This window comes from Solanum pennellii, chromosome 9 (genome assembly GCF_001406875.1).
Source record: "Solanum pennellii chromosome 9, SPENNV200".
Taxonomy (NCBI): domain Eukaryota; kingdom Viridiplantae; phylum Streptophyta; class Magnoliopsida; order Solanales; family Solanaceae; genus Solanum; species Solanum pennellii.
Genome location: NC_028645.1, coordinates 57563412 through 57588755, shown reverse-complemented (window position 1 = coordinate 57588755; position 25344 = coordinate 57563412). Strand labels below are relative to the sequence as shown.

The following is a 25344-nucleotide window of genomic DNA, read 5'->3' as shown; positions in this document are numbered from 1 at the left end:
TTTTCTTGTAAATTATTTCTTTTCCTTTTCTCAGTTTCCATCATATTTCTATTTTCCTCAAAAAGACATTTAATTTCAACAATAAACTAAAATCAGATTCAAATATTGTTAGAAGACAACATTTGTTCATTTACTTCTTGTCATAGTTATGTAAAACAAAGAATATAGAAAATAAAATAAAATTAAAAGTGCATATCTTAACCTTTATGCACAAAATAACTTTTCTTTTTGAAAAGAAGACAGAATGGGTGTAATGCTTCAATGCACTTGGGAAGAAAATAAAAATAATCTTACCCATCAAAGGAAACTTACAACAGAAAATATACTTAAACATATTAAAGTAGTACTAATTCATCCAAAAACTCTTTTATCATATGATAAAATAATTTTCTTTTTCTTTCCAACAAAAAAAAACACAGAAAATAAAAGTAATTTCCTTATCACAGAAAATACCATCAAAATAAATTTCTTAAGCTTGTTATCTTATGTATTTAGATTAGCAAACCAAAAGAAATAAAAGATGAAAAGAAAAACACAACAAACTATCTGAGTCTACAAAATTTATTGTGTGTCCTTAAGAAATTTAATCCCCTCAAGTACCCGAGGTTGCAGCTTAATTTCTCCCACAATAAAATGGATTAACCATCAAAGAAGCAGCGGTACTTCAATCTTCCATAATTTCAACGACTCAAAATGACAACAGCGAATCACACACAGACACGATCAACCAATTTTGTTTCGTAAGAAATGTTGCAAAAGAAGGGAAGAATTCGATGCTGAAAAATGAGAGACAACCTCTCTATTTATAGTCAACAAAGGGTAAAGGTCAAAACTCTTAGGAAAGAAGACAACCTTCTAGAAAGGTCACAACACTTAGGAAAAGGCACAACCTTTCAAACAGTCACATCCCTTTAGAAAGGACACAACCTTTCATAAAGGTCACAACCCTCCGACAAAGTGACAACCCTTCAGAAGAGTCACAATCCATCATTTCATATTCACACCTTTAAAATCAAACACATGATTGTGAATGAGCAACGTTCAAGTTGTTTCAATTAGATGTTTGTTTTATCGCTCAACAACTCCACTTTGTTGAGGAGTATGTGCACAAGAAGACAAGTGCAATATGCCCTAAGATGAAATAAAAGAAGAGAGAAAACTAGAGAAATATTCTCGGACATTATCACTGATTAACTTCTTAATGAAAATATCAAAATGATTGCGGAATTCAACATGGAATTCCTTAAATATAAAAAATAACTCAGGTATATTTTTAATTAAAAAGAACCTCGTGAACCGAGAATAGTTATCAATAAAACTAACAAAATAATGGAAGTCTAAGGAAGAGTTGACACGACTTGGGCCACATATATCTGAATGAACGATTTCTGACATACAGGTTGCCCTATTATTGATACATTTTTTGGAAAGAGGAACGAGTGTTCTTGCCAAGCTGACATGATTCACATTTTAACAAAGATAAACTAGATAAATTATGAATTATTTTTTGCAATTTCAGGAGACTTGGATGACCCGATTGACTATGGAGAAATTCAGAAGAAACAACAAAACTGAAAGTAACATGTAATTTTGGGATAGAAAGTAGGTACAATCTTGTGACTCGTGTTCTTTTCCAATCACCTGTCTTGTACTTCTATCTTACACAAGAACAGAACCATCCAAAAAGGTTATAACACATTTTAGATTTTTTACTAATTTGCTAGTGAAAATAAAATTATATGGACATTCACGTGCAAAATGACTGCTTTTAAAGGAAAGGCAAATGATAACCTATACCTATCTTTTTTACAATCGTCTATGATCGATTTGCCAAAGAAACACTAGATAGAGTAGAGGGATAATAAGACTAGGAGAAGTGTTTTGTTACCAGAAATATTGTCACGAAGCACAAGAATCAAGAATCCCTTGTTCCTGAGAGGAAAACTGTGCGACTTTAGCAAAGGAGTTACCAGGTTGTATTGTGCATGCAATTGATGATTGTTGTCTTGATGTTTAATACTGAAGGTAGTCATTATAGTTTGCTCCAATTAAAGTGATAGATTAATATAGTCAATCGATAATGAGCCTCTTTTTGTGTCACAAAAAGAAGTATTGGAGAAAGTGATATGAGGCTTCGCGGTTTTCTAATATGGTTGATTTAGCAACCAGTTGATCAATTCCTCTAGTTTTTTTTTTTAATTTTTGTTGCTTAAATAGAAGAGTATTCAGAGAGATAGCTAAAAAAACAATGGCTCTTATACGATGAGAAAAAGAAGAAGGAGAAGGAGATGTATTGAGAATTTAATTGATTGATCGTTCCGTCGAGTTGATGGAATTATATATTTGTTACAGATAATGTAAATAACGAAAGAAAATAATAAAATATTATAGAATCTCCTAACTTTCTAATTAAAGAGATTAGAAAATATTCTCATATCTACATTATTTATTCATATCATATTTAAATATTTCATGTATACGCTACCCAAATATATAATAATTACAGTAAAGTATGAATTAGTAATGTCCGAATTAGTAGCGTAAGGATTAGTAACACAGAGTTTATTTTTTATCAAGTGTTTGATTCATTACCCTCCACCCCATCTTGTATTTGAATTAAAACTGCACAAAAAGTTTATTTTCAGTCATACCCTTAAATTATTATATATTTTCCATTTCATGTAATTGGTTCAAGTTCGATAATTGGTGGATAATATTTTTTTAGTTTTTTAACTAGATAGGAGAAAAACAATTTTGTTACCATGATTGTTATTTTTTCACTTGGATTATTTAAAGGTAAATAATTTTCATCTCACACACACCAACAAATAATATATTCAATTAAGATTAAAAAAAATACCATGTGATGATATATTTATTTTTTCAATTCGTAAATGTTAAACAACTCATATTTTAAATAATGTATTGATTTGTATTGAATTTATTTAACTACAAACAACTCTCTCTAAATAATAAATATTTTAAACTACTATAATTTATTCAAAAAATTTACTAATACAAATATAAAATATAAAATCAAGAAAATAAACAAAATGATTCGACGAATATTTTTATCTTTATGTAAAATAATTCCATGATATTAAATTATATGTATTACTAATACCACCAAATGAAAGGTATTAGTAAGAGCAAATGTCATAAATAGTTTTTTAACTAAAGGCGTAATTATACGTTCATCGGATTTAGTCATTTAACTATTCAGAAACTTATGAGCTTAGGTCTCTTAACTATGCACTTATCGATTTTAGTCCTTCAAGTATTTAAAAACTTATCAGCTTTGATCCCTTGACTATACACTTACCAGTTTTTAGTCCTTTAAGTACTCAAAAACTTATTAGGTTTGATCTTGTCCATTTTTTTAAATATACATAGCTTAGATATATATTAACAATACTCTTCATGAAATTAATTCTCAAACTCATTTTTTAAGTTGTATCTTTATCCCGGTCATTTTTCTTCAGATTACTCTAATGAAAAGAACAATAACCTCAATGATTCAAAATAAAATTAACGAGGAAAGAAATTGTAAGTCCTAGTTTTATTCAATGGGCTATAAAATGAAACATATAATTATTGTTATTGACTTGAATATGTTGTATTCCTTTTTTTGGCGAATAACACTTCATAATCCGCACAATTTTTTTTCGTTTCACTTTTCATACAAAAGAAAAACAAGTGATTCGATTTTATTACACAAATTTCTCTACATAAAATAAAATAAATAGAATAGTAAAATCAATCTTTTTTATTTAAAAATAATAATAATAGTTGCAAACTACCATTTTATAAATTTCAACTTCTGAAAAATTTAAACAGTTCCCTTCAATAGAGTTATTGGAGTACAAATTTTGAATTTAATAAGTAATATTTTTTAAAATAATAAAGTTTAGTACATTCAAGTCCTTAGTAGCAATGATATACTTTATTTTTTTCGTTTGTTAAATAAAATCATGAGTTATATTTTCTTTTCTCATGAATTTTATTTTGAATTGTTGATGTTAAGATTCATTGAATAACGGTAATTTGAAGTAAAAGTAGCGAGGAGAGAGAAACAATAAAATTGAATAAAGGATTTGATTTTTGAAGACATGAATTTCATTAATATAAACCAAGTTATTTGTATAAAAAAATGGATATAAACCATATTCGATAAGTTTTTAAATTATTTAAAGCACTAAAATCAATAAATGTATAGTTAAGGGATCAAATCTAACAAGCTTTTGAATCATTGAAGGAATAAATCTGAAAAAATTATAGTTAAGTGATTATTTTAGACCTACTCCTATAATTAAAGAATTATACATAACATTTTACATCCTATAATATCATGTAAGGTGTACAACTAATTCAAAAAATAATTATACAATAACAAAAACTCTTATCAAATATAATACTAAATAATACTATACATAATATATGAATTATTTCTCTGGATACTCCTTATCGAACGACCGGAGAGTGATAAATAAAATTATTTTGAACAAAGTAAATATAATAATAATAATAATATTCTTCAGAAGACTACATTTCTCTAGAAAACACCTGTTACCTACAACTAGCCAATTCTAGATGCCACGCCAGAAAAGTAACGCAAAAAATGTAACACATTCGAAAATTCAAAATTAAAAAATTATACATAACATTTTATATCTTATAATATCATGTAAGGTGTAAACTAATTCAAAAAATAATTATACAGTAACAAAAATTCTTATCAAATATAAACTAAATAATACTATACATAATATATGTATTATTTCTCTCGATACTCCTTATCGAACGACCTGTGAGTGATAAATAAAATTATTTTGAACAAAGTAAATATAATAATAATAATAATATTCTTCAGAAGACATTACATTTCGCTAGAAAACACCTGTTACCTACAACTAGCCAATTCTAGATGCCACGCCAGAAAAGTAACGCAAAAAATGTAACACATTCGAAATTTCAAAATTCCCATCTATTCCATCCCAAAATGTCTATAAATATCAAACTAGATTGACAATGCATCTTCAAAAAGTTCAAACAAAGTGAATTTAATTTACTTAGCCCTAATTCCTCTATTGCTCGAAAATATTTTTCAACCCCTTAGTCTAAATGACTCAATTACCTCAAAATTTGTGAATCCACGTGTTGATTGGAAGGAAAATGAAGAAGCTCATATGTTCAAAGTTGATCTTCCTGGATTAAACAAAGAGGAAATTAAAGTTGAAATTGAAGAAGGAAGGGTTTTGCAAATTAGTGGTGAGATTAAGGGTGTTGATCTTAATAAAGATGAGAAGAAAGAGAATGAGACGTTGAGACGTGTCGAGAGGCCACGTGGCAAGTTCCGTAGAAAATTCTGGCTACCTGAAAATGCTAAGATCGATGAGGTGAAGGCTAGTATGGAGAATGGGGTTCTAACTCTCACAATTCCTAAGCAGGAGATTAAGAAACCTGAGGTTAAGACCATTGAGATTAATTAGTGGCTAATTATGTAATTAATGTTGTCTTTGCTCTCTTCTCTTTTTTAAAAAAAAAAAATTAATAATTGTGCATGAGATTTGAGTGGCAATTTCTTGTTTTCTTGATTTTGGTTTTAATTTAAGCATCAATAAAAGTGGTTTGTTTGTATAACATTCGTGACTAGGAATTTCAAATTAATTTTCTTATTTTTAAGACATTATGATTTATGTATTACCAAGGCTCTCGAAAATGACTCGGTTAGAAATGAAATTGAGCGGGATAAAGACTTGATAAAGATAAGGAAAAATTATTCAGACATACATTAACGATCACATATGTATCACATTTTAAACAAATTAAATCAGATATACAATTTCAATGGTGTGTATACTTCATCTTAAAATTAGAATGCGGCTCCTCTTCATTTATCTTCTCTTGATTTTCTCCAAATTCTAGTTTTGATTGAAGATACATGTCATAGTTTAAAATTAATGCTTGAAATTTAATTGATTAAAACAAAGTTTAACTATAGTTATTTACTTCCATATATTTACTTTTTAAATATTTTTGTAATCCAACAATTCTATATTTACACTATATTTTTCATAAATATATTTAAAATAATTTCATTTCTTTATTACTTGAGTAATTTTTTTTTGCTAATTTTTTACTTTTTTTCCCTTTACATTTGTCATTTCTCAAACAATATTCGCCGAATTAAAAATTATGATCTGACTTTTTTTAATTTCAAGAATAAAATAAATTTTGTCACTCAATTTTAAATTATCTCTTACTTCCTAAATGGAGTCCATATTGCTCTATAGACGTTGTAACTCTTAATACTCTATTAAAATAATCTAAACAATTAATTGTATTATAATTTTTTTTCAAAAAAGTAAAAGTATCAAGTGAAGTTTTAAATATGTATGTAGTAAAGAAAAGTTTTTAATAATTTAAGGAAAATATATGGATTGTAAAAATATTTTTTAAGAAATAAGTATATGGACGTAAATAACTATGGTTAGAACTTTATTTTAATCAATTAGATCTCAACCATTAATTCTGAACTATGACATGTGTCTCTAATCCAAGCTAAAACTTGGAGAAAATGGAGAGAAGAGAAATAGAGATGAGCCGAATCCTTAAAATTACATCTCCTCAATTAGTGGAACATTAACAATTCAAATTAATTTCTCTTTATTAATTCATTTTAGTCGTTTCCCTCCCCCAATCCCAAAACAAAACAAATTTGTATTGTATTCCCAGTACCCATGTATCCCACCATTACCCTTCTTCTTCCTTAAACAGTTTCCCTCCCCGATCACAAAAAAATTTGTATCTCATTCCCACTCCCACATGTATTCCACCATTACCCCTTCTTCCTTAACCATTTTATACACCTTTTGGCCTTATTCCATGTTTCTATTATCAACAGACATATATAAATGTCTTATAAATTTCCTAGGCTTATATGTATCTAATATTTGTCTTTCAACTCTGAAGTTTTGGTGTACCTGAGGTTGCCGCTGATCAATTTTGATTCTCCACAATATAAACTGATTATTAAATTTCTTTAATTTAAATAATTTAAAATAATTGACTTAATAATATTTAAAATATTTTTCAAAGTTATTTTAAATAATTTTGTCACTTTTTATATATTTGTCAATAATGTATATGTTTTAATATTATTATGTATGTAATTAGCAATTTTTTTAATAGTCGAATGTCGTCTCAATTTTTTTGTTTTACTTAAATATTTAGTTGATTAGTATAGTTAATTAATTATTTTATTTTGTAAAGATTAAAAAGCTCGTTAATTAATTAATATTAAATTTATCCTTCTTTATGAAATTAATTCAATTTGGTTAGGTCTCTTTGATCGGCTATAATTGTAATCCATTTGGTCATTTTATAATTGCAATTTTGGTCATTTCTTTACTCCACACTAACTTAATTTTAAGGCCCAATATCAGGGATGTAAAAACCGAATTGATCAAAATAAAATCGAAAAAAATATTATTGGGTCATTGCTATTGGGTTATTGGTTTAATCGTTTTTTAAATGGTTTTATAAAAAAAAAATATTGGGATATCGGTTTGGTAACGATTCTTAGTATTGTGTTATTGAGTAAACCGATAACTCATTAAGATGATCATAAGTTACTACTGCTTTATAAATATTAATAATTTAGCATAACTAGACATTATATCAGTACTCTACACCAGTCTACTCACTTCACATGTCCTAGTACTTCTACTTCCCATTACAAATTCCATATTACAGTAAAACTCCTAGAAATTAATACTCAATAAACTAATAATTTCTCCAAAATAATATTTTTCTTCGGTCTCGACTTTGGCAAGTGGAAAAAATTACCAGTTTCGATAACATAAAAAGATCATATATTTCCGAAGACCCTTATATAAATATATGGTCCCATTATTATTATGAATTAATAATTCTTTAAAAGTACAAATATATTTAAGATAATTTAGTGAAATGTGATTCTATTGTGTTCTGGTTTTTTTATTAAAATTTAAATCTAATTGAAGCTCATCTTTAACTTTTCTTATTGCATCAAAGAGTTTTGGTGTTGTCTGTTCGAACTGCTGCACCATAAAATTATGAAGAGTTCTAGATGCGATATTAATAATTTTTTAAAAGTACAAATATATTTAAGATAATTTAGTGTAATATGATTCTATTGTTTTCTATTTTTTTTTAATTAAAATTTAAATCTAATTGAAGCTATCTTTAACTTTTCTTATTGCATCAAAGAGTTTTGGTGTTGTCTGTTCGAATTGCACCATAAAATTATGAAGAGTTCTAGATGCGATAAGTGTTTCCTAATGAGTAATTGATTCCAAAGGTATAATATCATCTTCAACTTTATCATCAATTCTTTTTTCCGATGGTATTTATAAAATTTTCTAATCTCTGGACCTCTAAACATGTATCACTTTAACCCGGATAATCCAAGAGGTTTTTGACATCCATTATATTGTGGTAATCGAGATCATTGATCATGAGCTCAAGTTCTTCAATGACGTTTCTACAAGTAGGTTCATTCAAATTCTCTGAGATTGCATCCCTCGAAATAAATTTTCTTGTGTTGAATTCAATTTGCTATTGACTCTTGCTGAACATTTGTTGTCCAAATAGGAATTGCAAAATTGATAACATCCAAAACATTAATTTTTGTTGGATCAGTTTGTCCCACGTCATAGCATTCTAATATCCCATGGTAAAATCTGTTCGATAATACATCTTGAAAACTCTTATATCACAACATCACAAAGTTGACATTAGTAAGATACAACTATTTTGATGTAATCGTTGTACTTTATGTATAATATTTTTTTTATGTGAAATCCATAAATATCATATATAAATTAGTAAGATACAATGATTTTGATATAATCAAAATTAACCTTCATCAAATATCAAGCCATTCTTTAAATTAATAAATATTAATTTATCGATTAAATAATATCTCTATAAAACAATAAAATTTCATGATCCCACCTATACTAATTTATAGAGGTTTTACTGTATATTTTGGTGGTAACATACTCTTATTGATGCAATTTCTCATTATATTTCTTGTTTTACTGTATCAAAGCATTTAAACTGATTTGCTTGTCATATCGTGTCAACTTGTTAGAGAAGTGAAAAATCATAGATTTATTTTCTAAACATTTTACTATTGGTTGAATCGAAAATCGAACTGTTAATGACCAAAAATTGATAAAGAATATCTTATTGATTTTTTATTAGTTTAATGTATTTAAAAAATGAAAACCGATGATACATAAAATCAATCGAACGGGTCGATGCACAAGCCTACACGTTATTGACCCATTTCTCCCAAAAAACATAAGTTCCATACACTCATAAGCATACGACAATATGCGCACAAACCAAACAAACCTTGTATCATATCTTCTTCTTCACGAGCTCGAGTCAAGACGCGAAAGAATCCAAATCACCCTGAACTCCAACGAACCTGACCCCAATGTTTGTCCCTCTCCCCTTCTACCTTTTTCCTTTTACAAGAAGCTTCTCGAATCGTTCAGGCATAGTAATCCTCTCGCTGGATTATCATTTCTCAAAATCAAATGGTCTTCCTCTTGATTTGGTTGAGGAATTGTACAAGGTTCGTACTAATTCGAGTTGACAACCTTAGTGTTTCAAGGGAATTTTAATAATGAATTTTATTCTTATCCAGAATTTCCACCTTTTCCACAATTTTGCCCTAATTTCTCCCCACTTTAAATCCCTCACCCATTCGTTCCTTGGGGTTGGAGATACCATTATAAAAAAAACTGGTAAATTGTGGCAGATTTGTTGACAATTTGCGACAGTTTTTGACCGCGACAAAAAAAATTGCGGCGGTTTTTTAAAATTGCCACAATTACGGTTGCCACGAGCATAACTGTGGCGTTTTTATGAAACCTCCACGACAAACGCCACAAAATGAATTGTGAATCTGTGTTTTTTTTTTAAAGATAATGAATGGCAGTTTATAACCACTACAAAATGATATCAATATTTCAAAAAATACATCGGTGGGAGTTTATAAACCTCCACAATATGATATCAATGTTTCAAAATAAAATTGTGGGAGTTTATAAACCTCCGCAATATAATCACAATGCTCCAAAATAATATATTTTGGGGGTCTATAGTACCATCACAATATAATCTCTATTTTTCAATGTGGGGATTTACAACCGCTACAATATGATATGAATGTTTTTTCAAAAAAAAAAAAACTAGCAGTGGCAGTTTAGTTCCGCCACAATATTTTTTTGCTGAATTTTTCATCAACAATTTGATCATAGAAATAAATAAATTTAAAAGATAATCAGTGGCAATTTATATCCACCAAATATCAGAATGTTATTGCAGGAAAAAATTTCTATCTAAAATCAAATCACAGGATTAATAAAATAATAACAGGAATCAAATTTCATAAAAAAATAACTAGAGTGACAAATATTACAAATTACAAATGAAGTATTGCTTCAGGTCAGCAAGCTCCCAAATTTCACCTCTTCGAGTCTAACTACAACAACAAAAGATTGTGCATCAACCTGCTGATGTTACCTCTCCTAACAGATTAACTATTACTATTCTTGAAGATTAACTTCAATATGAGGCCTTCGATAATGGCAACAACGATGTTTCTCCCCTGCCAAGAAAATAAAAATAAACAAGGTAAAGACAACAACAAAAAATAATGAAAAATCTACTCTCCCTACTACAAAGGGAAAATACAAACTAATCTATCTGCTTGTTATCAGTGATTAGTTCCATTTTTATTGGGGGGATATATATTAAGGGTGTTAAGTCCCAAAACGCCACTCACAGAATTAAAACACATATTCAAATTATTAAGAATGATCTTAATGTTATCATAGAATTTTTTGTAAATATGACAATGATCAACAATAACATTAAATTTTCGGGATATCAACATTGCATGCATCTCCAATACAAATGAACAAATTTGGCTCTGTTATTTGGAATGGGAATATTCAATACAATGATTGTTGCTAACATTGACCAGCAAATTACCATTAAAATGTTTTACAGTCCCTCTAAGTGTTACTTGTGTGTTAGGGATTTTTATGCAAAACACACCTCATGTGAAAGAGGTGAGCTCAAGGTACATCTTAATAATTTCCTCATTATGATTCAAGGTCCTAGATGCATTGAGGGTGTCTTGAATGTCATTTTGGATCTCAGGGAGAAAATGGGTGCCAAGACACATAGAATTAGAGATAATTTGGATTTTAGCTCTTGTATGCACTATGGTTGCTTGTGAACTTGTAGACCTAGGATTCACTGGTCCAAAATTCACATGGTCTAACAATAGGAATCCATGAAAAATAATCTGAAAGAGGCTAGACAGAATGTTTATTAATGATGATTGGGCTCGACTTTTCCACAGCAATCAAGTTAATCACCTCGGAGGAACAGGTTTCAATCACATGCCTCTTCTTATCAAATGCCACAATCACATGCAAGTAAATATCAAAATATTTCAAGTTTTTTAGATTTTTGGGCTAATCAATCTAATTTTATATAGCTAGTTGAACATACTTGGAACACCAATGTCATTGGTAGCTCTATGTGGAGGCTTCAATCTAAACTAAAAATGCTTAGCAAAAAAATCATAGTACTTGGTCTAGAGAAGTTGTTGGAAATGCGTTTGATCCAACTAAGGTTTGGGAAGAGAAGTTTCACTATTTAGAAGAACAAGACCTCTTACATAATAGCGAGGTTTGTTGGAAAGAGATTCATAAAGGAAAAGCCGAGTACGTTAGATGGATCGCTACTAAAAGAAAGTGATTACGGACCTACAAACACAGATTCTCGGAGGTCACTTTTATAACTAATTTTGATCGGTCTAACTAATTTTCCACCAACTAGACCACATTATTTGTTAGAATTTATTTAAACAACTTAACAACTTTTTATGTCTAACTAACTTTGACTTAATTCCAACAACTAAATTGGCCAACTAAACCACGTTATTTATTTAAACAGCTTAACAACTTTTTAACTTTAACTAGTTTAATTTTGACTTAATTCCACCAACTTACACATTATTAATTTGAACTTATTTAAACAACTTAACAACTTTTTATGTCTAACTAGTTTTGACTTAATTCCAACAACTAAATCCACCAACCCTCTGCTGCTGCGACCTGCTGTTGAGGTTGTGCCGGCAGTGGATGATCATGCAAGAAAACTTATTGAGAAGATAGTTTAACACCACGACTAACTCGGCTCAAATTATTTACAATTATCTGTATAAAGAAGTACACACAATCTGTCCAAAATCAAATCCTAAGAAAAACAAAGTTAAATCTCTAAGAGGGGAAGTCTTTATCCAATCAAACTTTAACCTTTTTCTAGTTAATCAAGCATATCCATCCAATGAAAGAAATCATATCAACATAGAAAAGTCAAATCAAAAAATGAATTAACTAAAATCTCCTTAGAAAAAACAAGGATAATTTCAACTTCGATTGAATTAGTCTAATCAAAGCCTCATTAAATGATAAATAATGACAAAATTCATTCCAAATCAGAGTAAAGAAAATCACACATAAGCACCAAACATACTTCAAAAATAACTGGTAGTATTAATGGTAATCATAAAATCATTCAGACATTGCATTTGTTGCTAGCTCAGTAGCAACATTTGCATCGACTATATCATCAACTATATGATCTGTAGCTAGTTGTACGTAGTCATCACTATCAGCAAAAAACTGTTCAAGTTCTTGCTCCTGGAATGGTTCATTCTCATATACTTCTTCTTCAATAACTTCTCCCATATCGTACATATCTCTTGGCTTTAGGTGCACAACAACACTCCAACTGTCATTGACAATATCATCCACGTATAACACCAGTTGTGCCTGAGATGCTTTGATGTAAGGCTCATGTTCTTCACATTCACCCGTGTGAATCAGTTTATCAAAATTAACACAATTAAAATTCCAACGATCCTTTTGATATCCTCTATCTCGAGTAGCATCAGCCCATTTACATTTGAAAAGAACAACCTGAATCGTCCGTTATAATTGATCTCAATTATATCTTCTAACTTCCCATAATATGGTATCTCCGCTTGCCTTAAATTTCCATCAGAGCTACTTGCAACACATGATGTTTTAGAGGTTAAGAAAACTCCACTATTTTGTGTTTTCAGACCTTCTTCTCGAGCCAAAGTTCGAAATTTAGACCCTGTTATATTCTAGGTGTTTTGATGATCCTCACAAATGCGGGGACCTGGTTCCTGGCAGAGTGCTCTCGTCCAGATACAAATGGGGTACACTCATAAAAGCTGTCATGTCAGGTGGTAGGTGAAAAGTGCAGTATCCTACACCAATAAGAAGAGCGGACGAGATTGTATGTTTCAGTATCTCACAAATGCAGGGACCTGGTACCAGGCAGAGTTTCCTCCATCAGATACATAATTGGTTACAGCTGTAAAGCTGTCACGTCAGAGGTTGGTAAGGCGTCAGTGTACTACACCAATTAGAATGGAGGAGGGTGTTTGTCCAACGGATAATAACTCTTTATGTTTGATACTTTTAGCATGACAAACACCATATTATATTCATTCATCCAAAGAAGGAAGTCAGCCAGCAAGCCTTTTCAAGAACTCATATAGAAGTTTGCAAGGGACCTGGTTCCCGCAAGCAAGGGACCTGGTACCCTCAAGACTGCGACGTGAAAAGGACGAAAAGACAGCTGTCAGAAAAGCTGTCATCTCTGATGCGGTAGGTGCACTGCTTTTCCAACAGCAGGCCTTCAGCCAATGGGATGACTTCAACGAATTTGTGGGAAACTATATTATCTCTTTCCAACAAACACAAATTCAAGACTTGGCAAATTAAACTTGGATTTTCTCTGAAAATTCACAAGGTGAACAGAAGGTCATCTTCAAGGAAGAACATTGCTCAACTCAACAGAAGGACCTGATAGAGTAAAGAAGAATCTTTGTTGTATTTAGAGCTTTGTGTCTATGTACTTACATTGTAAATCTGTTCCTAATCTATAAAGGATTCAGATATTTGTTTTGGGTTTGTAAAAGTCTAAATCAGTTAAGGTTAATTGATTTAGTGGGCAACATTGGTTTGTTGCTTAGTCAAATTCTAAGTCATCTAGAGTTAGGTGGTTTAGTGGGTAGTGTTGTATCCGCTTAGGCTCTTCAAGTAATAGGTAGATTACTTGATCGTGAGATTAATAACTTTTTCTCACATTGATGTAACCGGGTTTCGCTTTTGCTTGAGAAGATTAGTGAAGACGGTTGTAAATCCTGTGCAACAGGTCGTGGTTTTACTCCCTTGAGCAAGGAGGTTTCCACGTAAACTGCTTGTGTTGTGTTCTTTATATTGTTTAATCTTTTGCACTGTTCTTGCTGTGTCAAGGGACCTGGTCCGTTGACTGGTAGTGATCGCACATATTCCAACAGACCCATTGATATTATATGCAGTATATCTTCTTTCATTTACACATGGACCTCGTGCTAAAAACTTTAGATCAGTAGATATCGTGTCTATTGAGTCTGGATTCATAATCTAAATTTAAAAAAATGACTTCGTCAAATTTTCTCATTCAAACCAAATAGAAATAGTAGAAAATGTTTGTTTACTCGCCCGTTTTTGGAACCAATCCACAAATTCCTTATTAACTTTCCTCTCTATCTCTGTAGGTGAATGTCTTCTTCCTCGTGAACTCCTCCTCCTTATGTGTAGTATAAATTCTCTATATGAAATAAGAAAATTAATGTTTAATAGAATTGTAATCCTACTGCAAACATTACAATGACAAAAAACATTAAGTTTGTTGAAGGTACTCACTCCACAAATGGTGTGACTATTGAACAATTCAAAAGCACAGATCGATGAGCTTGTCGTTTCTAAATAGGAGTTCAATGGTAATTTTCTGCAGCTGATGCAGGTTTACCTAACTGAGGGAAGATAGTCGACATTCCAGAAGGTTGAATGTAGTTTGGATCATCACGAACACGCCTAGGTCTATTGAACCTTGTTTCAATATCCTCCATATAGTAAGAACAAAAGGTAAGAGTGTCTTCAGCTATGTGACCATTAGCTATACAACCTTCTGTTTGTGATTTATTTCGTACAAAGGGCTTAAAATGACCTACTTCCCTAGTAAAAGAAGAGACAGTAAGAGTACAAAGTATATATTTCAAGTGATCATAACATAAATATCTTTAATTTAGAAATGTTACTGTTTCCAGAAAACAAACATATTTATATTAGAAAGGTTAGTATTTTACCTCTCCACAGGATACATGTTTCAGGAATGCACTGGACCTCCGAGTTTTGCTTCCTCTACTGAATGCAAATAAATGAACCATTACTGTACAAAATGATGGAGGAAATAATATCTCTAAGTGACAAAGTGTAATTATAATGCGCTCTTGAAGAATATCTAGCTCTGAAATATTCAAGGTTTTGCTAGAGATGCGAGTGGTAGAAAGTGCTCTAAAATGATATGACTATCATGACTTTCCACCCCAAATTTTTTTTTGTACCAAATCTACACACCGGAAATGCTACTTGAATAGCCATCTGGTACTTTAATATTCTTTAAAGTTGTAAGAAACAACTTTTTGGTGTCCACTTTCTTTTTGCTATCAGTCATTAGTGAAAACACAGCAAGGTTATATGATCCATTATCCTTCAGCCAAAGATCACGCCTTATGCCTATTTTTCTTAGATCCTTTCGGGCATTTTCACTATCTTTTGATTTTGATTTATCATGGAGCAACGTACATACGATATTGTCACATATATTCTTTTCAATATGCATAAAATCTAGATTATGATGAAGCAAGTTAGACTGCCAATAAGGAAGTTCAAAAAATATACGTCTCTTGTTCCATTGTTTAGTTGCTCGTCTAGATCTTTTCCTTGTACCATCCAACTTTGCTCCTTTACCTTCCAGTTTGTCTCAAAATGTCAGATCTTGATAGTTTTACTGGTGGATTCCGATCCTCTGTGCGTCCATTGAAGTGCACTCGGTTGAATCTGAACCTGTGATTTCTTCTCAGGAAACGACGATGACCCATAAAACACCACTTTTTACTATGAGTAAGATGACAAGGTTCTTTGTCAAAGTTACAAGTTGGGCAAGCAAAACCAGTATGTCTATTCCAGCCAGAGAGGATACCTAATCCAGGAAAATCACTAATCGTCCACATAAGAGCTGCATGCATTCTAAAAGTTTCATTCAATGATGAGTCAAACGTGTCAACACCATCATTCCATAACTCACACAATTCCTTCACAAGAGGCTGTAAGTACACATCTATATTATTTCCAGGCATCTTCTTTCCTGGAATGATCATTGATAAGATGAAAGAGGTGTATTTCATACACATCCGAGGAGGAAGATTGTACGGAATCAAGAAGACTGACCAAATACTGTAGGTAGTACTCATTGTTCCAAAAGGATTAAAACCATCGCTAGCGAGGCCCAATTGAATGTTTCAAGAATCAAAAGAAAATCCAGAGTGAGTTCGATCAATTGTCTTCCATGTCTCACCATCCCTTGGATACCTCATCAACCCAGTTGAGATATTGTCCAAAGCATGCCATCTCATATGCTCAGCAGTCTTGCGATACATAAATAACCTTTTCAACCTTGGTTTCAATAGAAAGTAATGCAAAACCTTTGCAGCTTGCTTGTTTTTCTTGTTAGGATTCCATTTAGATGTACCACAATGCTTACATGCTTCCAATTCAGAATCACCTTCCCAGAATAACATACAATTATTTGGACACGCTGGTATGTTGGTGTAGTCAAGGCCAAGTTGTTGGGTTTTATTTGCCCTGATTTCTTACCATAAATAGGTTTTCCTTTTAGGAAAAGATTTTGGATTGACTAATCCTTTTTCTGGTAGGAAAAGGTTTAGGACTATATAAATAGAGGAATGTTCCTTCTAACTTAATTAGCATTCATAATGTAGTCTTAAAGGGCTTTGAGAGTTTTGGTTAGGGGGAAAATTTGTGGGTCACAAGCTTGATACGTTATCACTTGTGTGAACCTCCCATGTATTCCGAGTGAATTGGTTGAGGTTGTTTCTCTCTGTATTTTGTACTCTCATATTTATAGTGGATTGCTCATCTCCTTTGTGGACGTAGGTCGATTGACCGAACCACGTTAAATCTTTGTGTCTTTTGGTATATTTCTCGTTGTCTTCTTACTTGTGGTCTTTTGAAGTTTGCTTTGCTAGCTTCCGCGTTTACACCTGCTTATTTCCGGTCCTAACAAGTGGTATCAGAGCCAGATTCAATGATGAAGTCAGGTTCAATGGTTCGATAATCGATTATTGAACCAGGTTAGAAAGAGGTGTTCATCTTGACGGGTGTAGTTCTAGCTGTAACCTTTTTGACAGTATTGAAGATTTTGTTGGAGAAATTGTTTCAGAGAGGTTCTCTGTGTTGAGACATGAATTTTGCAAAGGAGATTATGGAGAGGAGAAGCAAGTTATTGAAGATTAAGTAAAGAAGGTGGACAAATTTATTTTGTCAGAAATTCAGGCCAAGGGGGAGATTTGTTGGGTTTTATTTGCCCTGATTTCTTATCATAAATAGGTTTTCCTTTTAGGAAAAAGTTTTGGATTGACTAATTCTTTTTCTGATAGGAAAAAGTTTAGGACTCTATAAATAGAGGAATGTTCCTTCTAACTTAATTAGCATTCACAATGTAGTCTTAAAGGGCTTTGAGAGTTTTGGTTAGGGGGAAAATTCGTGGGTCACAAGCTTGATACGTTATCACTTGTGTGAACCTCCCATGTATTCCGAGTGAATTGGTTGAGGTTGTTTCTCTCTGTATTTTGTACTCTCATATTTATAGTGGATTGCTCATCTCCTTTGTGGACGTAGGTCGATTGACCGAACCACGTTAAATCTGTGTCTTTTGGTATATTTCTTGTTGTCTTCTTACTTGTGGTCTTTTGAGGTTTGCTTTGCTAGCTTCCACGTTTACACCTGCTTATTTCCGGTCCTAACACAAGTTTGCTAATTATTATTTTGGCCTCATATAAAGGATGAGGTAACTTTGCATCTTCAAATGCATCTCTCACTAAATCTAGTATCATGGTCATTGCTTTGTCACTCAATCGACAATAGACCTTTATACGATACAAATTTATTAAAAACTCTAGCTCTGTATACTTACTCCCTTCATACAGTGTTTCACTTGCATCTTTGAGAAAGTCGTGAAAGTCATCGTCTTCTTCCTATGCCCCTCATTTGATATTTCAGTTGAACCAAATGGTTGAAATGCTCCTAGATCAGCCGATTGCTGCCTATACTGCCCAAATGCATCACGGATCATTGTTTCTATTGGATTTTCTTGACGAAATTTCTCTTGCATAACAACTTTATCTCCAGAAAGACTCTAATAGCTTTTTCTCACCATCAATATTCCTGATAACATAATTTTGAGGGAATGGCTTGCAAACCAAATGATCATGCACTTCTTCTCTAGTTTTCCACTTGCCAAAACAACACATGGGACAAGGGCATCTGATTGAATCATCCACAGCCGCATATTTAAATGCAAAATCAAGAAATCTATCCAAACCAAGCAAGTATTCATTTGAGGTCTGTGGCTTTCTAATCCATGATTTATCCATTGATAAGTAATAAAAAGAAATTCACAAGACAAGTTGGAGTATACCTCCAAAAGAAATCCCTCTAATGCTTGTTGTACTTACAATCTACTCCAGGAATCCCAAATTGCTCATTCAAATCAAATTAATTCCAGAAATTGACAGAGGATAAAGAATCTGCTAGGAATCCCAGCATCCCACAAAGGAGTTCCTGTTTACGTATATAGAAAAGCAAGGGACAAGTAGTAGAGAAAGGATCGAAGGGGAAGTTCTACGGTTGTGCTATGGAGAAGGTTTTTTGTGTGCCTAAATCTGCTCATCTGTAAATGCAGTAAACACGTTTTGAAACTGTGAATGCAGTAAATGGACTAAGTTACTGATTATTCTGATATTGTTTAGCGCGAGTGGCCAAAGAAGAACATCGTTGTATGGAAATCCTTGAGTTAGTATCCCAAATGATCACTCAAGTTTGAGGAATTATCTGGTGAAGTCATTAAACTTTATTTTGTATCATTAAAAGTACTCAACCTAGACTTTTCTATCAATAAAATTACTCACCTAAATTTATTATTTTAAAAAAATTAACATCGTAAAATAATTTGTTTTTTTGCTATGAATATGAACTCCACAAACAAAAAAGATTAAAGAAAAATCATAAAAAAAAAATTCAAGGAAAAACTTAATTAGTGAAAATTAAATGATGGTGTTACTATATATTCAAAAATTTAAAAATATATCATAATGGATTTTTTTTCTACCAAAAAAAAAGACCTGTAAAAATTGTCCTTACAAATAATTGGCTTAATGACTACAATGTTAATTTTTGCAATATAAAAACAATGATGTCATATGAAAAGATTGTTGCAGTCATTAAGTCAAGGATAATATCATAAAGAATAATATCATTTAAATTGTAAATACATAATAAAATTATAATATTATTTCACGGATTAACTTTCTTCATAATCTTTTTTTAATAAGTTTTCTTTAATTTTACTTATTTGTGCAGCCTGTATTTTTATGGCATAAAAATAATCTATTTTGTTATGTCAATTTTTTAAAATAATAACTTAAATTGAGTGATTTTATTGATATAAAAATTTAAGATGAGTGAATTTATTGATACAAAATAAAATTTATTGACTTTATGAGACAAATTCTTAAAGTTGAGTGACCTTTTAAATTATATACTCATAAATCCTCAAATATATCACATAAACATTGATCGGATAACTTATATAAAAAATATTGATGAAAAAACGTAAAACTAGAAACACATACATTTAACTTCAAAAGATGAAGAGCATACACTAAAGAGCATATTGGTTTTAGATGAATTAGAGTGTCCATTAGAAATGACATCTAATGAGTAATAGCTTGTCAGTGTTTCACTTACTTCACTTGCTTGCAGATAGGCGGTGCATCGGTGGTTCGATTTGATTTATCGATTTTTGATTTTTAAATACGCTAAATCAATAACAAGCTAATAAGATTGGTTTTGTTCCTTAACGGTTTGTTTTCCGATCTAACCAATAAGAAAATATTTATAAAATAAATTTATGACCTCTCTGATAAATTTGACACGACAAGACAATAATGCAACTTTACAAAAGCTCGTGAAATAAAAACAATAATAACAAACATGAAAAGAACTATAAAAGTGTAATCCAAAGAGAAATAAAGAGGAATATGGTTCTTACTTTTGGTTTTGACGATTTGTATAATGTAAAGTTGTGAACTCAAAGTTACAACGAAGTATGAATTGATAGCCAAATAACAAAGACAAATTTTTATGATATTGAGATTAGTATTTAAGAATATGTATGCATTTCAAATCCTTGGTTCGCTTGTGCCTGTGTGTATTGCTTGTATCCAGTCCGATGAGGATCATCTTGCTGCCCCTTGCTGCTATAGTCCCCTAGCTCTTGCTTTGCTGGTAGAGAAATACGTCCACTTTCCTTTAAACAAAATAATCTATTTTGAGATGAGCATTAATAGAGACAACATGATTGTTTTTGCTTTTATGAAAAAACAAACCCAGAGTACCCATGTCCATCATAATAGTCTTGTTGAGGTGCCTTTGAGTTACGAGTTTCCTGTAATAGGCTCATGACAGTTCCCATTGAAAGCTCTAAAAGAAGTTGCTTTGGAACTCAAACTATACCCAAAACCGCTGTCTGCATTACAGGAAAGCCTAAGATCTCAAATGTCAAATGCAGGGTGGTCTAACATCAAAGTTACTTGCATTTGTACTTCGAACTACTTACTAAATGTGACGGAAGAATGCTTAGGTAACACATACAACAAAGGATGATAGGGAGTAATCAGCTGCTCAGGTAATAACAACCTTGCTTCTGATCTCCAGGCGACAATTCAATGCTTCTTCTGTTATGATCTCACTAGGAATTAGAACTGGAATACTAGGTGGATATGGACATATAAGCTCTCCATAAATTTCACCGAGGCTATCTCTTATGAATATGTCATATGAAGCAGAAGTAGATGTTCACTCTTTTAACAAGTCCGAAGCTCAATTTAGATAAATTGCAATGGTCATCATTTCGTGCATGAATGTTAAAATGTTCATACATTGAAAAAGGATTGACATCATGTGATACATTTCATAGTATCAGGACAAAGTTACTGCTTTGGTGCAATGACCAGCTGGGTGTGATTTCTGGATGATAGCATTGCACGTGTTATGTGATTTTTTACACTGGATTTTCACAGCTGCTATCTCAAAACTGAGAGCAATTAAGCACCGGTATTAACACAAGCTTCTTTTTTTTTTATCAGAGAGGAGTAAATAGCATATATGAAAAAGTTTACAGGGCATAAGTTGTGGCTGTGCCACTGCAGAAACAACGAAACTAGCAGATGATGTATGTACGACCTGCCTATCCGAACTAGTATTAAACATTAACCTACTGGAGTGGGACACATCCTGCACTCTTCTACAATACAACTCCCCATTCTTTTAAGCCCGCAAAATATCCGTCAAGGCTGCTGAAGAGTTCCAAAATAGCATAGTGTTATTATCCACAAAATTAGTAGTTATAGCGACAGCAACAAAAACAGGAAGACTTGAAGAGCACCAACTCACTAATGCTGAATTTAGAAAAGATAATAATCAGTGATATAAAATCCACAACAGGCGATAATAATATAACGTTCTCAAGGCCACTGAGAATTGCATTTCAAAAAAATTAAGAGAATGACTCCTTCAAAAGGATCCACATAATCATGACAGAGTAGTTCTGCGAGTACGATGAAGTTAGCAAGTAACATCTACTTCATCTTAGAATTTTAATCAAGATATTTACAATAACTATAGATCAGGTTTCATGCAAGGATAGTTACAGTCATTGGCTAGTCAGCTCCGTATAATGTTGGCAAGTAGTTGTTTATGCTGTAAGAGGGCACTGCGAGCTGAAAGATCAAGCACATAGGTTGTTGTCATATTTCTAGCCTGCTGCTACTTTTATTCTGACATAGTTCATGAGCCGTGTTTTTGTATTTCTAGTAAGAACAGAGAAATAATAATTTAGTTGTTCTATGTAAGAATCTTTCCATATCAGAAACAAACTTTCTGAACCTATTTGTAACTGGACCTTAGGATATTAGAATATATCAACTTAAGTTTAAATTCAAATCATATGCATGAATCATCCACTAAACAATCTCTATGTAAAGCATAAAAAGATTTACCATTAGAATACCCATAATAGACTCACAAATTTAAGTACTGAACGTCAAACTAAAGCATAGTAAACACAACTCTAGCAACCATTACAAATTCAAAGACATGAAAAGCACTAAAAGTAGTCAGCAAAGAAAATATTAAGCATTTGATTGGTGATGAGCCTCTTTCATCCATAGGTGAAACAATATCTGTCTCCTCTGCATCAACAGGCTGAAAAAACAAAAAAATGGTATTCAGTACAACTCACTCTAGTAGAGTTTCTGCAAAGTTCCTATCCTGAGCCTATTCTGCAGTTCTAGTACTAAAAATCTTTCCTTAGGCTTTCAATCATGTTCTTGTACCATTCTCATGTTAGAAACTATGTTATATAAAGTATGGCTTTGTGCAGAGGTTAAAATAAAAAACATTCACATGTTTGAACCGGCTATCCCACAGTCAATCAAGAGAAACAGGAGGATCTGAGCTATCAGGAGACTAAACAATTATAGCCACCAAAGTACAATCAAGAACTAAGTTCATACTTTGATCTTATCAATCAAAACCTAGACATGGAATTTTATTTACGTTAAGGCAACTCAGGCAGAAATCACATAGAAGTACAATATTACTAAACTGATCAGAACTAATTGTAATAAAAGAAGTACAAAGAATATTTACTTCTTACCGGTGATTGAGGAGAAAACATAGTAACTAATTCTTCAGGAATCCCTCCTTCCTTAGATATTATGCAATTCTTCAACACACTCCAGGTTTCTTCAAGTTTGGACTCCAAACGCGCAACCTTTTGATGCAAATTGTAGAAGTTGCAGATGGTTCACCATAGCTAGATGAAGAAATGCTCAGCTCGCTAAGTCGTCGCTTTGTATTCAAGAATGTGTTTGATGGAGCTGCTCCCATACCCATACATATTACCCTCCCATAGTGTTCTGCCCCTAATATCTTACCAACAATATCTTCTGGGGAAACTTCAGACTCATTAGTGTTACAATGAGTCATATGTGACTCAATTTGTTCCTACGATCATATCAATATCAATAGTAAGAATAAAATAGTAATAGATGCAAAATATTATACAATAACAATGAAATTGATATTCAAATAATGCATCGATGCCATACTTACTCCTATAGTTTGAGCCTCAGCATTCATAAATGATCCGTTCTTTCTCTTATGAGTTTCAATAAACATTTTTCCGCGACTAGGAACTTTACCAGTTTCCAGAAACTAAGAAAGAAATGTATTAGCAATGTTATCCAAAAAACAGTTTAGTTAAAGACAAATCAGAACTATTAAGTTAAATGCGCATACCATCTCATGACGTCTTCTCGAGTTAGCCTTTGAACCACCAGTGTGTGGCATTTTTTGCTTCCTCTGGATTTCCTTATTTCTTCTACAAAGCTCCTATTAACACAAACAGCGACAACTCAAAATGTTCATCTTTACATAATTATGCTGAAACAAAAAATATTAACATAATCAAAATCTTACCATTGTTGATGGTTTTAGATAGTAAGCAACAAAACTAGCTCATTGATCTTTATTTATACCAGATGGCACATTACTAATGATCTCATTTTTGCTTCTTCCAGGGTAAAAATATTCATTCCACAATCTCTGCCTATGTGTAGCCCACTTTTTTGAAATGCTACTATTGCAGTAACTGTATGCAATGGGCTCACATATCCGAAAAAGAAATCGAGGCTTTAAATAAAAAATAGAAGTTAGTTTTCTTATGTATTCTTAAATCTTTCGAAAGGTGTATATAAATATATGTGTAACAACACTTGTACCTTCAATATTGTTTCAAAGCAGTCTTCCATGTACTTCTTTAGGCATGCCTGATTGCCCTGACCACCTCTCAAAACTAATCGGGAATAAATTACAATCAATTGCCAATGATCCACAATATCCAGCGAGCAATCCCTGTGCATCACCATATGCTGAGTTGTATGCATCAAAGTCCACAATGATGCTCTCTCCAACAGTTAGATTATTAACCTCATTGACCTTGACATTAATCCGCTTGATAGCGTTTTCTGAATCTTTAACAAGAAAATCAGTTACTTAACCAAAAAAGAAAAAAAAAGATACTCATCAGTTGAACTAAAAATGACATAAGAAATATATACCTTTAGCCTCTACTCTCCAGTAACGTGCAGATGGACGTGGGTGCAGAGATGTTGCACTTGAATTGGAAGGTAGAATTGGATCTTGTTCTTGCTGCGGGAGAATTGGAGTTTGTTCTTGTTGTGGGACTCCATCAGCTTGTGAGGGATTTGTTGAAGCAACTGGGAGGTCTTGTGCCACTGGAGTAGTTGATGATGAAGCATGTGTAAAAACTTATAAGAAACAGTAAAGAAGAATGTTTGGGAATTTTCTGTATATTGATCTCTTCCTCCAAATTTGTATATATAGAACTATGATGAAAATCAAGAACCTTCTATTCCTAACAGACTATACAACTGTTCTGGTCCTATTCGTTCAAAATCGAACAAACTTTTATTCTCTACAAACTCTGAGAAGGGTAAAAAAATATAATGACTTCATATCTTTGGGCCTTCATTTGCTTCTGCATTCCGTTTCTGTTTCTGAGGCCCAACTTGCATTCCTGTTTTGCTTTTGCATTCCGTTTCTGTTTCTAAGGCCCAACTTTGCATTCCTGTTTCTGAGGCCCAATATCCTTGCTCGTGTGATCTGAAACACTTTGACTATTTCGATGTTTCCTAAGGTTATCTTTACCTTCTTCTTTGTCGTCTTCGTTTCTGCACTTCTTTAATGAAAATGAAGGTTTCTCTGAAATCTCAACATCCCCTCTCAAGTTGGAGAGGAACAAGGTGAGGCCCAACTTGGTCATATTGTGAAAATGAGAAGGTCCGTCGAGTGGCTTAGTAAATATGTCGACCAACTGATCTCTGGAAGGGACGAAAGAAAGAGAAATCAGGCTGGCGAGGTACTGCTGACGAACAAAATGACAATTAAGCTCAACGTGTTTTGT

The 25344-nt window shown here is 32.2% G+C and overlaps 1 long non-coding RNA gene across 1 annotated transcript; it reads right to left on the bottom strand.

Moving 5' to 3' along the window:
• Positions 1-14474: 14474 nt before the first annotated feature.
• On the bottom strand, positions 14475-19186 carry LOC114078646. Its single transcript, XR_003580338.1, has 4 exons — positions 18715-19186; positions 15302-15359; positions 14859-15170; positions 14475-14763 (listed from the first exon to the last, which is right to left on the bottom strand). It is a non-coding gene; the product is annotated as an uncharacterized LOC114078646 (long non-coding RNA).
• Positions 19187-25344: the final 6158 nt, after the last annotated feature.